This window comes from Echinops telfairi, unplaced genomic scaffold, assembly GCF_000313985.2.
Source record: "Echinops telfairi isolate 266 unplaced genomic scaffold, ASM31398v2 ScPeMD7_4;HRSCAF=17, whole genome shotgun sequence".
NCBI lineage: Eukaryota > Metazoa > Chordata > Mammalia > Afrosoricida > Tenrecidae > Echinops > Echinops telfairi.
The window spans coordinates 39,651,805-39,658,807 of NW_022103900.1; positions in this window are offsets into that span (position 1 = coordinate 39,651,805).

A 7,003-nucleotide genomic window follows, 5' to 3' on the forward strand; every position below is an offset into this window, starting at 1 on the left:
AAAAAAGTCATTGTCTAGAAAAGAATGATGGCAACATATGTACAAATATGTCTGATACAACTGATGTATGGATTGTAAGGAGTTGTAAGAGCCCCCAATAAAATGATAAAAAATTAAAAAAATAAAGGAGTCCCTGACTGCTAAAAAAAAGTCCAAGGGCTGCGGCCTTCCGTAGTGAAAATCCTCACAACTGGACCAATAAACAACATCATGGCTAAACAGATGAAGCTATCAAGGAAGGATTTCATTTTGCTTGAATCTTCAATCAATCTACAATGTATTGCACTGGGCAAACCTGCTACAGAACACTTCTTTACAGTGTGGAAGGAGGAGGATATAACCTTGCTAAGACGAAGATGGGTCTTACCATGGTATTTTCAATACTCCCATATGCATGTGAAATTGGACAATAGATAAGGAAGACCAAAGAAGAATTGATGCATTTCAGTTATGTTGTTGTTGAAGAATAATGGAAGTTCCATGAACTACCAAAAGACCACACAAATCTGTCGTGGAAGAAGTCCAGCCAGAATGTTCACTAGAAGTGAGGATGGCAGGACTTTTCACGTACTTTGGACACATTCTCAGGAGAAACCAGTTCCTGGAAAAGGACATCATACATAGATAGTAAAGTACCATATATATCCATGTATAAGCCGAGTTTTTCAGCACATTTTCAATGAAGTTTCTGTAGTAAAATTAAGTGCTTGGGCTGATATTCAGGTCGGCTTATACTCGAGTATATATGGTACATGAGCGAAAAGAGGAAGACTTAGATGCGATGAACTGATATAGTGGCTACAACAATTGGTTCCAATATTATTGTGAGGATGGAGCAGGACCAGAGAGTGTTTCACTCTGTTGTACATAGGTCACTATGATTTGGATCCAGGTGGAAGGCACCTAACTACAACAATTTCTGATTGGGTAAGCAGGGTGTCAGCTAAAGACAAGTCAGACCATGTTGGGTGGGGCATTACAGAATTACAGACTTAACTTTACCCTGGTAAGATTAGGTGGTTTAGTTTCAAGGATTTTATAGCAGTCTGTGCTTAGTACCGTAGAAAGTGATAGGCTTTGAACCTACTGTGTCCAAGAACAGACCTGGATAAAGCAATCACAGTGAAATAAATATCAGCTTTATTAACACTCAAAGTGCCATTCAGTTATATCCATTCCATGGTCCAGAAGGTTACTTAAAGTAAGCCTTTGCACCACAATCTTTAAAAAATAAACTAGCATGTAAGAAAAAGCAATGTTCATTGTGCTAATTATTGCAGGCTTTCATGCACAATAAATCTAAACAAAGATGTATGACAACAATATACAAATTTCCATATAAACAAAATAATTGATCACTAATAAAATATAAACATGGGTTCTTTTACATTAGATTAACAAAGCTATTTATCAGCAAGGAAAAAAATACATAGAAATTAAAAACTTAAACATTTTATACATTTTTACACATTACAATTTTGAATGAACACAAAGCCAAAATGCGCATGAAATGTGGCATAAGCCACACCATATCTGGCTTCTGGTAGGCTTTTCTAATCATACTGGCTCCTTTTAATATAATAAGCTTAGTGACATTCCACAGTACACTTTAGTCCTAACATAAGTAACTTATACATGGCATCACATATTTAAAACAAGGTGGTTCTTTTAAAAGCACAGCAACATCTTTAGATTGGAAATTTAATTTCCAATTCTTTGTCTACCAGTTACTGAAAACACATAGTACACTATCAAGACATAACAATGTATCGTTGGACATGTCTAAACTAATTTGGAGCCAACCAATTACAGGGAATCACAATATGAGAACATATTGCTTTCTAAACTCAGTGTGACCTTGTCCAGCAAGAGTAAAACTAAAGAGCTGCGATACTTTGGGTCAAAATAAAAGAAATATTGAAAAGAAACAGGACAGGCCAACAGCAACTGGAGATACAAAAATCTTGACATCTCTTCAAGGCAATTCAGTTTCTCTATTCTCTAAGAAACCTCAAGCTGTTTAGTGTACAGTGTTTTTGTTAACTGCTTAATGTGCATTTTATTTTGCTAATTTTCATTTCACAGAGCTCTCTTAAGAGAACTTAATGCTGTTCCTTGCAAGAGTGTTTTAATTGAAGTCTAAATACATTTTGTCCAATTATGAAAATACAAATACATTTTGAATGGTTAAAAACAAAATTAAAAAAATATTTTTGATCAGCCAGCTGAAAATATACTCAATATAGTAAATAATCTCTCAGAAAGATTTTATATATTTAATTATTCTAACTAAATAGTACCCTTATAAAACAAGTTCATAAAAATGTAGAAATTAAAGAAAATAAGAAATTACTGGGATATATATATGTACCTACAGAGAGTAAACGACACCTCCACACAAACATCCATTCCCTGATACAGTTATAAGCATACTTCAACTTAGCAATGGATTCTAGAAAATATTATAAAATTAGAAAACAATGTTGAACTCCTGAATTCTTCAACAAAGAGAAACAAATAGAGAAGCATACTCTATAAAAGAAGGCCCATCGACACCACAGGTAACAGTGTAGCTATTGATGACATCTTGAAAGAAGGGAAAAGAGACAGACAGTAGTTCAATGCACGCATTCATGATACTCACACACTCATCAGTAAGTATTGGTAAGAGTAGTAAATCAGTGTACAAATTAAACATTTCCAAAGTTGTGCAAAAAAGTCAACCTTGATATGGAAAAAAACACTTTCATACATAAATTGCCTAGCATTTAACGGAGATTAAAAACATTTACAGAGAGAAATTAATAATTAAGTTTAGAGAATGGCTAAAATTTTAAATGTGTTTCAGGTCAAAGGGTAAATGTACAAATTGATAATCATAGTCTTACAACAATTAAAAATTTATTCTAAAACGTATCCAAGTTTAATTTACAATAATATCTGAATGAAAGGAACTATGTGAAAAGGGATGTCCAACATGAAAAGTTTTAATTTTTTTCTATTTCAAAACATAGCATAGCAAATTTAAAAATCAATAGCAATAGAAAATATGCTATAAACCTTTTGTAAAGATGACATCTTAAAAAACAATTTTTAAAAGTATTCTGAGACATGGTACTTTCAATTGAATAGGATATAATGCAAAGGTTTAACCCATTTTCTTCTCCCCATAAGCTTTTCCAGCTTAAATATTTTCTTAGTTTCTCCATGAGTTCTCTCCTCATTCAAAATGGAAATATTTTTAGAAAAATTAGAATGTCAAGTCCATCTCAGAGTTTAAGTATGTAATAGAGTTTAAGATATTATTTTGCTGCCTCTCTCTCCCTTCACCTTTAAGTAATACTAATACTAAAATTACAAGCTACATATGCCTTTAAAAAATAAACTCTAGAAAAATATAAATAAGTCAACATAAAAGTGCTTTTCAGTATACTCATGAAATGTACTGTTCTCAATTGGCATTATGAGACTCAAACATGTTTTGGGGGACAAATTCTGTATATTGGAGAGGAAATGCTAATGTTCCGATAGTACAAAGCAGACATCCGTCCATAACCTGCTTTTCTTCACAGCTTTCCTACAATGCCCCTGAAGTCAGACACAAGTTCATAAATGTTGACACTAGGAAGAAAGTATGCCACCATCCTGAGGCATCATGTGTGAACGGATTTGTGTGTATGGCCAAGCAATATTTATAAGATTGGCACAGAGACAAGCTCAAGTTCATAAGGTCTACTGGCTAAAGTAAATTTTGCATGTCTCAATGCAAATGCTGAGTACGTGTCCCTTTCCTTGAAGGACAGATTGAGATAGAAATTTCACTAGTGCTTGATTTATAATTTTTATACTAGTCACTTACAGGTGGTAGAAGTAACAGTGCCAATCATTTTGGCTGCGTGTAGAAGGAATATAAAAACTTTGGTTTAAAGTGATTCTGATAATATACATTGTAAATATAAACAAGAAGTATTCAGCTACATAGGAGTAATAGTACTTGCAGTTTTAATGCCTTTTCTGCTATTAACAAAATACCATGACTCTCAATGCAATTACACTATGAAAAAATATGAAATTATGTAAAAAAAGCATGTTGGAAATTATAGCTATGACTCCTCCTTTAACTTTCTAAAGTTCCATTGACAGCTTGTTATCTCTATAGCTCTTAAAGAGGAGTGCAGAGTCCTGGTTGGCCCTGGTACCTCCCACATCTATTGTGGCATACTGTCCAGACCATGGTAGAGGAAAAAACAAAGCTATGACTGTGAAGGTGAGAACCGTGGTTTCACTGTTAACTAAAAGGAATTAAAAGTGAATTTCCTTTTGAATACAATGGTAAGCTAAGGAAGGTTGTTTGATAATGTCTGGAAGAATTTCTATTTCAAAGATTAAGAACTATGTAAAATGAGTTATTTTCCATTGAAATTTTTAATCTATGTTCATTATTATGCACACATATTCATATACAAATTCAGCTTGAATCTATTTTAGCAATCAAGAGTCAAGAGTTTGGCAATTTATAATAGGTACCTTTATTAAACAATTCCTTATACTAGTTACTTGTGGAAATGTGCTGGCTCTCCTATCTGACAATGAACACAAGGATCCATCATCACCAGGACATACACTTTCAAGGTGTTCTTCAAGAACGGAAATGGACAATACTAAATACGCCTACCTTTGCTTCTTTGTTTCCTATCCCTGCCCCCTCCCCACCCACACCCACACTTTTGCTCAAAGGTAAGCTATAGTATTAGTCAAAATATTAGTCAAAAAGTAAGGATAAGGATTCTCCCTTGATGTCTTGCTCATTGTCCTAAATCCTCAACATTTGTAAACCATTTAAACACCTCTTTAGGGTGTTTAATAACCACTATACCTCTACTATAAACATTATAACGGAACTATGATTACAAATAATTAGATTGGTGCCAATGTGATGGAAAAAATCAGATAATCAATCTGAAAAACAATTTGCAATGTCCCTTTTAGTAATAGAGTATCTATTTCTATGTATTGTTTAGTGGAGATCATAGTGTGTCCACCACAGGCAAATGTTACTTTTACTCTCCAAACACATCAAAAGGGGAAGAGGAGGAAGTAGGCATGAAGAAACATTTAAGGGGCATGAAGAAACATTTAAGGGCCAAATACATACTCTATCTCTTGAAACCTATTGATTTGGAAAGTCAAAGTGGAGAAATGGAACTATTACTGATATAAAGTAAAGCTAAGGCATACAGAGAAAAAGGCACTAAAATTTTCAATAACATTTAAGCAATCTTAAAATTCAAATAAATATGACCATTAACATTTGTAACAAAAGTCAAGCTTAATTAAAAAACAAAAACAAGTCTCAAGAAATTGTTCTCATCTTAGCATAAATAGCACTTGCGACAGAGTTCAATTGCTAACAAATGTTCTCGGTGTCTTAATTTAAACTACACACAGTAACACAGAAGTCTTTTTTTCTTCAAAGAAACGTCTGGAAAAGCACTGTGTTATGGAATAAATGCTCCCCCCATCACTTAGAGAGGGGTTCCTGAGAGAAAGACAGTCTGACCTATGGGGATCCCTCCAATTTGAGGAAACTGACTTTAATCAGTTATTAACTTGTTATTAAGAACATTTGTTTCCAATAGCCAATGGTTACCCAAAATTGCTCCTCCCACCCTCATTCTAAAGCATCACTGCTGAACTTTCCGGGTTAAAATATGCCATAAAAATAAATAAATATCTAATTTTCCTTCTGTCCTCTTCAACTGTGACTTCCTTAAGGACAGGTTGATTTGGTACCAAACATATGTAAGTCACACTTATTGAATAAGCAAATGAAAAGAACAATCTATTTCTCTTCAATGAGGGGGTTACTATCCTTGAATGACACCAGGGGATTGCTATAGTGAACTTGTGGTTGCTAGAACCCACATGAAGTCATTGGCATACATTCTGCTGTGGGCCAAAGAGTTCACACGTGGCAAATCTTCTGGCTTTCATGTTCACGCTAGTCTACTTTCTATAAGATACTTATGATTGGTCTTGTTTTCTTCGTGTGACTTCACCTAACTCATAAACCTTTATTTCAGAGTTTATGAAACTAACTAAGAACCAGGCTGAACAGAACAGGAATAGCACAGAGTTACTCTATAGAAATAATTTTGCTTTCTTATGTAGCTCCTATTAGAAATAGGGTAACACTCTCGCAAATGAAAGGCAATTCAATTTTCTCAGAATTAAAATGTTTAGTTCTTCTTGTACAGTTCAGTATGTGCATTAATATTTAAGTCCCTCATATATATTATGAAGGTTGACTGTGTTTCTTAAAACTTTGTAAGATAATAGCCTTTAACCATTTTTAAAGTTAGAAACATGATTGCAAATGAAGACACACTGAAAATTTAAGAGTGTGCATACTTTTAAATATGTTTTAAAGAATTACCAGCCTATCAAAATTTTCATCCATCATTATCATGTTTTCCAACCCTGTAATTCATTCTGCTTCATTTGCAAAACTAGATTTGGTCCAAGACTGAGTTGTGCCACTGGGAATCTCTCAAGGCCTCAGAAGAAAGATGCATCCTGCAAAACACGCATGGCCTGCCAGGGAATGTTCTCCAGCACACAAAGGTGGCCAGTGTGGGAAGCAGAGAATGCTGAAAGGCACAAAACCAACAGTCTGGCCATTTCCAGCCTCAGCAAAGAAACATTACAGTACATATGAATCAAGTGTCCATTCAAAAAACAAAACCAATTTTGTATTCTGAAATAACTCAAATTCCATTTGTTGGCCCACACCATTAATAGGAAAAGAAATATATTTAGCCTCCTTGAAATAAGGCGCTTCCCTGCAAATTTTTATTTGTAATCTACTTTTGGTTTTCCAGATCTTCCACTCTCACCTTCAAGCAGTTATATTCTTGTAGTTTTTATGCATTTTAACTTTTATTGTGATTTTTGATACCACCACAATGTTTGAAAATTTTAAATTCAGACACATTTTACATAA